General features: G+C 46.6%; 1 pseudogene; it reads left to right on the forward strand.

The window, feature by feature from the left end:
- Positions 1 to 2,058: 2,058 nt before the first annotated feature.
- Positions 2,059 to 2,177, forward strand: LOC134952530 (5S ribosomal RNA; annotated as a pseudogene).
- The last annotated feature ends 10,197 nt before the right edge of the window (positions 2,178 to 12,374 follow it).

The raw sequence follows: 12,374 nt of genomic DNA on the forward strand, positions 1-12,374 counted from the left end.
TGACATTTATTTATCCATGTATCCCTATCTACTTGATTGGTTACATTCTGTTATTTTCTGTTCCTCTTTCATCCTCTGTCATAACTTTCAGTAGGCTTAATAGGGTGTTTTTACACCATGTTGCACTTCAAATCAGCTTAATTTGTCTTATACTCAACCACAGTACCCGATGTACTCCCAACATTCTTCTATTAAATCTTAGCATTATACACTTTTTTTGTACTTTTTTTGTACTTTTTTTTGTAGTTATAAAACACCTGCATTTCTGGAATTTATTTATATTTATTTTTCTTTCATGAGATACTTCACTGATATTCCATGAGCATTGCCTACATTTCTGCAGTAATGATTAATTGAGCTAATGCTATCATAGAATTGTTAATTAATAGTACTAAGCGTGTATTTAATTATATACAGATTAACAAACTAATATGTACTCTTTATTATAGTTGTGTTTTCATTTTAATCAATTTTTGTTATTTATTTTTGTTTTAATCCCCCTTTTTTTTTTTGCATTCTTTCTTCTTATATGATATCATTTATGGGCCCCCCTGACAAGCCTTGATCGCAAACATTCCCTCTGAACTTGAGGATATCAGCAGCCAATTAAGGGACACACCCTCTCAGTGATTGGATCCAAACCAGCTTCATTTGCGTTAAAAGCCTGCAGGGACCCAGCCCATAACAGGAAGTGATCAAACCCGGCGGACGGGTGAAACGCGTCTTCCGACTTCACCTATTGTCCTGGCTGACTGCAGTAGCGGACGTTCTTCCTACCCCCCCGTGTCCCGTGCCTCCTCTGACAGAGCTTCACTTCGGCTGACCGGAGCATCGGACGTTCTCCTTCTCCTCTCCAGCGGTGGTCCTGTGCTTCTTCCGACATCACCATGCTTGAACTGAGTAGCGGACGTGTTCCTGCACCTGTCTGGGGCTGCCGGGCCGGCGGCACCATTCGGAACAGACCTTAGCATGGTGGAAGGGGTCACTACATCCAGTCATCGCGGGTAATATCCAAATTTTCTCCTATCCGTCACGATCAGTTTGAGACCCGCTTAGATTGGACATCTACTAGCCCCTGCTGGTCTGAGTCAGCATTTATATCTCCTGCTATTTATTCAAAATTGATACGTTTGTATCTTGAAAATCCCAGGTGTTTTATCTAATCTCATTTTTTCATTCCTAATTAACAATATACGCTGGGATTTATACATGCGCTGTGATATTGAAATTTATTCAGCACACTGTCTTTATACCTGCTACAATATTAGCAATATTTATACATGCGCTGTGATATTGAAAATTTATTCAGCACACTGCCTTTATACCTGCTACAATATTACCTTCGTTTCTTGTTCTGTTTCCCAACACGGACTAGTTTCTTGAAATACAGTGTATCCGTCAGAGATTGCATTTCATTTTGCATACATGATTTAGGCAACCCTCTTCCCCCCCCTACCCTCTTGTGCTTTTCTGCAGCAATACTACTGGGTACATTGTTATCTTGCACTGTTTACTTAGAAGAATACCACCATTATAAACATCTCTTCAGTACATCGAGTATCAATCAATATAGATATTGCAATACTGTTGTTGTACCCAGTAACAACCCAGTTGTAATTTTATTATTGGGTGAAGACACGGCACTTGATACCTGATTAATACAACCATAGAGATCACATTCTGCACATATTGGACAACAATCTAGCATCTTATCCAGTGACAATATTACTATTTGGTCCAAATTCAGCAACTGTATATTTGTATGGATGTATAACCCGGATTAGTCCATCTGGACATGTGCTTTTTCTTGTTTCTCTTTTTCTGAGAACTCTAAATCATTTGACTGGTATAGGTACCATTGTGTACTCCTCTTCTTTGCTTCCATCTATACTTAATTTCATGGACTCTCACCACTGATTCTGGGTATATCCCAGTCTAACATTGGCAGCAGATCCATCTATTTCCTCTGTCAGTTAACTTCTGTCACTTTACTTTGATACTATGTAATTCGTGAACTCTCATCAGTGATTCCAGAGCTACCTATTGGCGTTTCATTTTCCCTACTATCATACCACACTGGAAACGCCCAAAACCGTCCGAACTTGGAAGCTAATCAGTGTTGGGCTGGGTTAGTACTCAAGTGGGGGACCATTGAGGAATACTCAGTTTAGTAGAGCACGCGTTGGTCCCACATGCTCAGTGTCTAACACTGACAGCAGATTCACTCTGCCTTCTCATTTCCCTTTGCTCCTCTTTCTATTCATTATTACTTCTTCATTAAAGCATTTTTTGGCACCAATATAGGACAGGGTTGTAATTTCGTTGATCTTTGTTAGTAGAACGTACCATTTAATATCCAATTTATTCACCGCACCTAGATCTAATTCCGCCAGCCAGGACTGCATAAACATCATTATCATATCATCAATTTTGCTAATTGTTAATATTGTTTTCTTTTTCTGACTATTTCTTTTCTCATTAACCACTAAGTATCTTCATTTTGTATGAATAAAAATTGATTTTAAATATTATATCTCATCTCGTTCAGTCTATATATTGTTCAAATTAAGAGTGCACCCAAAAAAGAGTCTTCTTTTCTCCTTGTTGTTCGATAGTGTAATATAGTGTAGTGTAGTGTAGTGTCTGTGTAGGCACTTACGTGCTGTTGACGGCTCCTGACTCCTCCTGTCCACTTCACTGGCAGCAGAGAACTCAGCCGCAGCGCTGCCGGGACCTCAGGCAGCGACGGCAGGCACTAAACAGCAATGCACAAATCAGCTTCGGGCACCCGGCGTCAGGGGAAGCGGCAGGACTGGCAGCGACAGCAGGCACTACCACCAACACCCCCCCCCCCAACACACACAGCATACCACCTTTACACAGACCCCTCCCCCACACTCAGCTCCCTCACAGAAATTCATTCCCACCTCCAAGTTGGCTCCCTCACACAAACACACAACTCCTCTTCCTTCCTCAAGTCCCCTCCCCTAAAACACAGACAGTATACCACCCTCACTCATATCCCCCTCACTGAGATCCCCAGAGACAGCTCTCCGCAAACAGTTATCTGCACCCCCCTCTGCACTGGTATGCTTACTGCTGCTTATCGCACTTCCGCTGCAGGGGAGATCAGATCCGCAGCAGGTGAGCCTGAAGCACACAGGACACAGGATCAGTGTCTCTCCATACTAGCGGCATAGTGTGGGCGTAGTGGGAGCCGCGAGTGCCGCTCTGCCTACACCACGCCCACTGTATGGAGACACTGACCAGTGACCGCTCATCAGGCTCCACAGGTGTTCCGCCCCCTGCTTCCTCTCCCCGGACACTGACAGCCGTGTGGGTACTGCAAGACTGAGGGACTCACTGCAGGTTATTTATCCCTGACACCAGAGCAATGACTACTCAGACACCCCCCCTGCGTGCAGGACAGCACTGCAGCGGCGGCCGGCGGGAGGCAGGAGGAGGCAATGAGAGTGGGCGGCGGGCAGCAGCCATGCGGGTGGTGCTGCCAGATGGTGCGCCCACAGTGCAGTTGCGCTGTGTGCAATGCCCCTCTGGCACACACCTAGTTACGGCTCTGGCTCTTTGCATACCCCAGCTATAGTAAAAAAAAAATTAGGGTTATTTTTTTCTGTTTGCCAGTTGAATGTGAGGGGTCTTGTTTCTATGTATTTGTAGGAAACACCTCTCACTTTATTGGATCAATTTTGGCAACTTCTAAGGAAACAAAAAAGGTATTTCTATTATCTATTTATTTTATGTTGGTATCACCTTGTATTACACAAAGCTTCCGATTTGGTAACCACATCTATTATCTGTATCACAAACAAACAATTGGCAAAGTATAGGGCTGTCTCCATGTATAATGGGCCTAATTCAGAGTTGATCGCAGCAGCAAATTTGTTAGCAGTTGAACAAAACCATGTGCACTGCAGGGGGGGGGGGGGGGGGGGGGGGGGGGGGCAGATATAACATGTGCAGAGAGAGTTAGATTTGGGTGGGGTGCGTTCAAACTGAAATCTAAGTTGCAGTGTAAAAATAAAGCAGCCAGTATTTACCCTACACAGAAACAAAATAACCCACCTTAATCCAATTCTCTCTGCACATGTTATATCCCCCCCCCCCCCCCTGCAGTGCACATGGATTTTCCTAACTGCTAGCAAATTTGCTGCTGTGATCAACTCTGAATTACCCCAATGCCCAGTCCAGGGAGCACATCCTTTTTATGCTACAGTAGGTACTGAATAAATGTATTCAGTTCCTTGCTTTCTTTTGTGTCAGAGTGAATAACATTTTATATTAATATCTTTTTTCTTTTCTATCCTATACTGAAAGGGTGGGGGAACATTTTTTCTACCAAGGGCCATTTGGATATTTATAAAATCCTTCGGGGGCCATACAAAAATTATCAACTTAAAAATTAGCCTGCCCCCAGTAGATATGCCCCCAGTCAGTTGTTATGCCCCAGTACATATGCTCCCAGTCAGTTGTTATGCCCCATTAGATATGCCCCCAGTCAGTTGTTATGCCCCATTAGATATGCCCCTAGTCAGTAGGTATGCCCCAGTAGATATGCCCCAAGTCAGTTGTTATGCCCCGTTATAAATGACCCCAGTCAGTTGTTATGCCCCATTAGATGTGCCCCCTTGTAGCGCCGCTTATACACACACATTAAAAGAAAAAAAACACACTACTCACCAGCCAAGCTGCTGCTTCCGGACCGCTGCCCTCTACCTGGCCGCCCGCTCCATGGAACTATGGGAGAGACGTCATGATGTCTCTCCCATAGCGCCGCACATGTACACTGCCTGAGCCGGAACCCAGAGCTCAGGAGTGGTAACAAAATCTCAGCGGGTGCCCGGCATCTCCCTTGGTTAGGTGAGCCTGGCCGGGCCAGATCAAGTGGCTTCGCGGGCCTTATACGGCCCGCGGGCCTGAGGTTCTCCATCCCTGCTAAACTGTATAGTCACTTTTAATTGTGTGTTGTCACCAAATGCTATTCCCAATCTAATCTCTTGTAACAAGAACCTCAGATCAGATTTTACTTTTTGCTCAGGACATCGCCAAACAAATCTACTTCTAAGTCTCTTTTAGGATTCAACCCCAAAAACCTCTCTTTTATAAAAGAAATGCCGTCTCCTTACCCAAGCATCTTTTCAGTTTCTGTTCTGCAGACCTTGACCCCTTTTCTCAATTTCCTCCCACAAATTAAAATTTAGGGAGAAATGTACTAATTGACATTTTGTCTGGTGCTTTTGAAACCACCTGATTTACTAAAGACCCTACCAGAATACACATGTTTTTTTTAAGCTGCACCCTACACATCTTGCTCCTGCAACCTTAGTAGATGCAAACGTCTGCTCCCCACTGTACTCCTGTAATTATCTTTTCTCTGACGTCCTAAGTGGATGCTGGGGACTCCGTCAGGACCATGGGGGGATAGCGGCTCCGCAGGAGACAGGGCACAAAAGTAAAAGCTTTAGGATCAGGTGGTGTGCACTGGCTCCTCCCCCTATGACCCTCCTCCAAGCCTCAGTTAGATCTTTGTGCCCGGCCGAGAAGGGTGAAATCTAGGTGGCTCTCCTAAAGAGCTGCTTAGAGTAAAAGTTTTGTTAGGTTTTTTATTTTCAGTGAGTCCTGCTGGCAACAGGCTCACTGCATCGAGGGACTTAGGGGAGAAGGAGTGAACTCACCTGCGTGCAGGATGGATTGGCTTCTTAGGCTACTGGACACTAGCTCCAGAGGGACGATCACAGGTACAGCCTGGATGGGTCACCGGAGCCGCGCCGCCGACCCCCTTGCAGATGCTGAAGAGAGAAGAGGTCCAGAAATCGGCGGCTGAAGACTTCCCAGTCTTCTTAAGGTAGCGCACAGCACTGCAGCTGTGCGCCATTGCTCTCAGCACACTTCACACCAACGGTCACTGAGGGTGCAGGGCGCTTGGGGGGGCGCCCTGGGCAGCAATGAAAGTACCTATGCTGGCTAAAAATACATCACATATAGCCCCTGGGGCTATATGGATGTATTTAACCCCTGCCAGGTTGTCAGAAAAACGGGAGAAGAAGCCCGCCGAAAAGGGGGCGGGGCCTATTCTCCTCAGCACACAGCGCCATTTTCCCTCACAGAACTGCTGGTGGGAAGGCTCCCAGGCTCTCCCCTGCACTGCACTACAGAAACAGGGTTAAAACAGAGAGGGGGGGCATTTTTGTGGCGATATTATTACATATTAAGATGCTATAAGGGAAAACACTTATATAAGGTTGTCCCTGTAAAATTATAGCATTTTGGTGTGTGCTGGCAAACTCTCCCTCTGTCTCCCCAAAGGGCTAGTGGGGTCCTGTCCTCTATCAGAGCATTCCCTGTGTGTGTGCTGTGTGTCGGTACGTGTGTGTCGACATGTATGAGGACGATGTTGGTGAGGAGACGGAGCAATTGCCTGTAATGGTGATGTCACTCTCTAGGGAGTCGACACCGGAATGGATGGCTTATTTAGGGAATTACGTGATAATGTCAACAAGCTGCAAGGTCGGTTGACGACATGAGACGGCCGGCAAACCAATTAGTACCTGTCCAGGCGTCTCAAACACCGTCAGGGGCTTTAAAACGCCCATTACCTCAGTCGGTCGACACAGACACAGACACGGACACTGACTCCAGTGTCGACGGTGAAGAAACAAACGTATTTTCCATTAGGGCCACACGTTACATGTTAAGGGCAATGAAGGAGGTGTTACATATTTCTGATACTACAAGTACCACAAAAAAGGGTATTATGTGGGGTGTGAAAAAACTGCCTGTAGTTTTTCCTGAATCAGATAAATTAATTGAAGTGTGTGATGATGCGTGGGTTTCCCCCGATAGAAAAGGCGCTCACACGCTTATCAAAACAAGTGGCGTTACCGTCTCCAGATACGGCCGCCCTCAAGGAGCCAGCTAATAGGAGGCTGGAAAATATCCTAAAAAGTATATACACACATACTGGTGTTATACTGCGACCAGCGATCGCCTCAGCCTGGATGTGCAGCACTGGGGTGGCTTGGTCGGATTCCCTGACTGAAAATATTGATACCCTTGACAGGGACAGTATTTTATTGACTATAGAGCATTTCTATATATACGAGATGCACAGAGGGATATTTGCACTCTGGCATCATGAGTAAGTGCGATGTCCATGTCTGCCAGAAGATGTTTATGGACACGACAGTGGTCAGGTGATGCAGATTCCAAACGGCACATGGAAGTATTGCCGTATTATTATATTATTATTATTATCATTTATTTATATGGCGCCACAAGGGTTCCGCAGCGCCCAATTACAGAGTACATATGCACATAATCAAAACAGTGACTTACAGTTGAAATCAATTTTGGACAAGTACAGGGTAACTAAGCATAACTACACCAGTAAATGACAGAGATAAGTTCCAGGTGGCCCAAAAACTGTGATTTGGGCAGTTGAGAATTATTAAAGAAGAAAAGGGTGAGCACATGAGGGAAGAGGGCCCTATTCGTGAGAGCTTACATTCTAGGGGTAGGGGTAGACAGACAGGGGTGACACAGATGGGGTACATAGAGAGCATGGAACAGGGGGTTAGGATGAGATTTGGCTGGGTTTGGTAAAGAAATGGGTCTTGAGAGCCCGTTTGAAGTTTTGTAGAGAGGTGGAGAGTCTGAGGGGGAGAGGTAAAGAATTCCAAAGGAAGGGAGCAGCACGTGAAAAATCTTGGAGATAGGAGTGGGAGGAAGTAATCAGGGGACAGGAGAGGCGGCGTGCATTAGCAGAGCGAAGAGGACGGGTGGGAGGGAGGAGTTATTTGGGATCGGACCTGGTGGCCACGGCAACAGCTGGAAAATCCACCTTTTTACCCCAAGTCACATCTCAGCAGAAAAAGACACCGTCTTTTCAGCATCAGTCCTTTCGTCCCCATAAGGGCAAGCGGGCAAAAGGCCAGTCATATCTGCCCAGGGGTAGAGGAACGGAAGAAGACTGCAGCAGGCAGCCCCTTCCCAGGAACAGAAGCCCTCCACCGCTTCTGCCAAGTCCTCAGCATGACGCTGGGGCCGTACAAGCGGACTCAGGTGCAGTGGGGGGGGTCGTCTCAAGAGTTTCAGCGCGCAGTGGGCTCACTCGCAAGTGGACCCCTGGATCCTACAAGTAGTATCCCAGGGGTACAGATTGGAAATTCGAGACGTCTCCCCCTCGCAGGTTCCTGAAATCTGCTTTACCAACGTCTCCCTCCGACAGGAAGGCATTATTGGAAACAATTCACAAGCTGTATTCCCAGCAGGTGATAATCAAAGTACCCCTCCTACAACAAGGAAAAGGGTAGTATTCCACACTATTTGTGGTACTGAAGCCAGACGGCTCGGTGAGATCTATTCTACATCTGAAATCTTTGAACACTTACATACAAAGGTTCAAATCAAGATGGAGTCACTCAGAGCAGTGATAGCGAACCAGGAAGAAGGGGACTATATGGTGTCCCTGGACATCAAGGATGCTTACCTCCATGTCCCAAATTGCCCTTCTCACCAAGGGTACCTCAGGTTCGTGGTACAGAACTGTCACTATCAGTTTCAGACGCTGCCGTTTGGATTGTCCACGGCACCCCGGGTCTTTACCAAGGTAATGACCGAAATGATGATTCTTCTTCAAAGAAAAGGCATCTTAATTATCCCTTACTTGGACGATCTCCTGATAAGGGCAAGGTCCAGAGAACAGTTGGAGGTCGGAGTAGCACTATCTCAAGTAGTTCTACGACAGCACGGGTGGATTCTAAATATTCCAAAATCGCAGCTGATTCCGACGACACGTCTGCTGTTACTAGGGATGATTCTGGACACAGTCCAGAAAAAGGTGTTTCTCCCGGAGGAGAAATCCTGGGAGTTATCCGAGCTAGTTAGGAACCTCCTAGAACCAGGCCAAGTGTCAGTGCATCAATGCACAAGAGTCCTGGGAAAAATGGTGGCATCTTACGAAGCGATTCCATTCGGCAGATTTCACGAAAGAATTTTTCAGTGGGATCTGCTGGACGAATGGTCCGGATCGCATCTTCAGATGCATCAGCGGATAATCCTGTCTCCAAGGACAAGGGTGTCTCTTCTGTGGTGGCTGCAGAGTGCTCATCTACTAGAGGGCAGCAGATTCGGCATTCAGGACTGGGTCCTGGTGACCACGGATGCCAGCCTGAGAGGCTGGGGAGCAGTCACACAGGGAAGAAATTTCCAAGGAGTGTGGTCAAGTCTGGAGACTTCTCTCCACATAAATATACTGGAGCTAAGGGCAATTTACAATGCTCTGAGCCTAGGAAGACCTCTGCTTCAAAGTCAACCGGTGCTGATCCAGTCGGACAACATCACGGCAGTCGCCCACGTAAACAGACAGGGCGGCACAAGAAGCAGGAGGGCAATGGCAGCAAGGATTCTTCGCTGGGCGAAAAATCATGTGATAACACTGTTAGCGGTGTTCATTCCGGGAGTGGACAACTGGGAAGCAGACTTCCTCAGCAGGCACGACCTCCACCCGGGAGAGTGGAGACTTCATCTGGAAGTCTTCCACATGATTGTGAACCGTTGGGAAAGACCAAAGGTGGACATGATGGCGTCCCGTCTGAACAAAAAACTGGACAGGTATTGCGCCAGGTCAAGAGACCCTCAGGCAATAGCTGGGACGCTCTGGTAACACCGTGGGTGTACCAGTCGGTGTATGTGTTCCCTCCTCTGCCTCTCATACCCAAGGTACTGAGAATTATAAGAATGAGAGGAGTAAGAACTATACTCGTGGCTCCGGATTGGCCAAGAAGGACTTGGTACCCGGAACTTCAAGAGATACTAAGAAGGGACTTGCTTCAGCAAGGATCATGTCTGTTCCAAGACTTACCGCGGCTGCGTTTGACGGCATGGCGGTTGAACGCCGGATCCTAAGGGAAAAAGGCATTCCGGAAGAGGTCATCCCTACCCTGGTCAGAGCCAGGAAGGAGGTGACCACACAACATTATCACCTCATTTGGCGAAAATATGTTGCATGGTGTGAGGCCAGGAAGGCCCCCACGGAGGAATTTCAACTCGGTCGATTCCTACATTTCCTGCAAACAGGAGTGTCTATGTGCCTCAAATTGGGGTCCATTAAGGTTCAAATTTCGGCCCTGTCGAATTTCTTCCAGAAAGAATTGGCTTCAGTTCCTGAAGTCCAGAAGTTTGTCAAGGGAGTACTGCATATACAACCCCCTTTTGTGCCTCCAGTGGCACTGTGGGATCTCAACGTAGTTCTGGGATTCCTCAAATCACATTGGTTTAAACCGCTCAAATCTGTGGATTTTAAATATCTCACATGGAAAGTGACCATGCTGTTGGCCCTGGCCTCGGCCAGGCGAGTGTCAGAATTGGCGGCTTTGTCTCACAAAAGCCCATATCTGATTGTCCATTCGGACAGGGCAGAGCTGCGGACTCGTCCCCAGTTTCTCCCTAAGGTGGTGTCAGCGTTTCACCTGAACCAGCTTATTGTGGTACCTGCGGATACTAGGGACTTGAAGGACTCCAAGTTGCTAGATGTTGTCAGGGCCCTGAAGATATAGGTTTCCAGGACGGCTGGAGTCAGGAAAACTGACTTGCTGTTATCCTGTATGCACCCAACAAACTGGGTGCTCTTGCTTCTAAGCAGACGATTGCTAGTTGGATGTGTAGTACAATTCAGCTTGCACATTCTGTGGCAGGCCTGCCACAGCCAAAATATGTAAATGCCCATTCCACAAGGAAGGTGGGCTCATCTTGGGCGGCTGCCCGAGGGGTCTCGGCTTTACAACTTTGCCGAGCTGCTACTTGGTCAGGGGCACACCCTGGCTGAGGAGGACCTGGAGTTCTCTCACTCGGTGCTGCAGAGTCATCCGCACTCTCCCGCCCGTTTGGGAGCTTTGGTATAATCCCCATGGTCCTGACGGAGTCCCCAGCATCCACTTAGGACGTCAGAGAAAATAAGAATTTACTTACCGATAATTCTATTTCTCGTAGTCCGTAGTGGATGCTGGGCGCCCATCCCAAGTGCGGATTGTCTGCAATACTTGTACATAGTTATTTTTACAAAAATCGGGTTATTATTGTTGTGAGCCATCTTTTCAAAGGCTCCGCTGTTATCATGCTGTTAACTGGGTTCAGATCACAGGTTGTACAGTGTGATTGGTGTGGCTGGTATGAGTCTTACCCGGGATTCAAAATCCTTCCTTATTGTGTACGCTCGTCCGGGCACAGTATCCTAACTGAGGCTTGGAGGAGGGTCATAGGGGGAGGAGCCAGTGCACACCACCTGATCCTAAAGCTTTTACTTTTGTGCCCTGTCTCCTGCGGAGCCGCTATCCCCCATGGTCCTGACGGAGTCCCCAGCATCCACTACGGACTACGAGAAATAGAATTATCGGTAAGTAAATTCTTATTATTGAATTTGGCACAAAGACCACCCATGGTCATTATATGCTTGAACCCACCACCAATAGCAGTGGTTCTCAAACTGTGTGCCATGGCACCCCTGGGGTGCCTCATGACACTTGCAGAGGTGCCCTGGCATGGTGGTCCAGGAGCAATTAATTATGTTTATGGTCAATGTATTAGGCAAAATTAGTGCTGGTGGCTGTCAATCATAAAATATTTGGACAAACAGTAGCAAATCTTATCCCTCACCACACAATTGAACCTAAAGGTGACATAAACACAATTTACTTCATTTCATATTTATTTCTACATTTCGAAATAAGAAACTTTTGGCCTACGGGTGCCGTGAAAAAAAGTCTGATACTCTAGGGGGCCGTGATTCAAAAAAGTTTGGGAACCACTGACTTAAAGCATAATCTGATGAAGCAGGCTGTAAGTGTGACCCATGAAATGCACCATGCTCGAGTTAATGGAATGCCATATATTTGGAATAATTAATGAATGTTATATTGGCCACTATACGAATGGAAAATACTATAATACAAAGAGACATTTGCAGTTCCCAGTTTTACTGTGCCCAAGAGTGACATGTGGCTTATTATTTTCCCTTTTTAGGGGATACTGTAGTCTTCTTATCTCTTGGGGGTCACAAGCCATACCGGCTACCTCTTAATTAGGAGTGGCATGGATCCTACCCTTCAACGACACTACACATCGCTATCCTGATTCTCCCCCTGTAAGGAATAGAAACTACCATATTTACTGTAAAGCACAGATAAAAGCAAGTGGTTGTGATAAGTGAGCCAGCTCCAGAAAGTGTACTGTATGTGCTACAAGCTGCCAATAACAAGATGTGGAGGCACAATACATTGTTTATGTGGGCAATCTCACCTTGAATAATGTGGGTAACTTTACTAATTATCTTAGGAGGGCAGTATAATGGAATTAAGGGC

Source organism: Pseudophryne corroboree, chromosome 8, assembly GCF_028390025.1.
Source record: "Pseudophryne corroboree isolate aPseCor3 chromosome 8, aPseCor3.hap2, whole genome shotgun sequence".
NCBI classification, from domain to species: Eukaryota; Metazoa; Chordata; class Amphibia; order Anura; family Myobatrachidae; genus Pseudophryne; species Pseudophryne corroboree.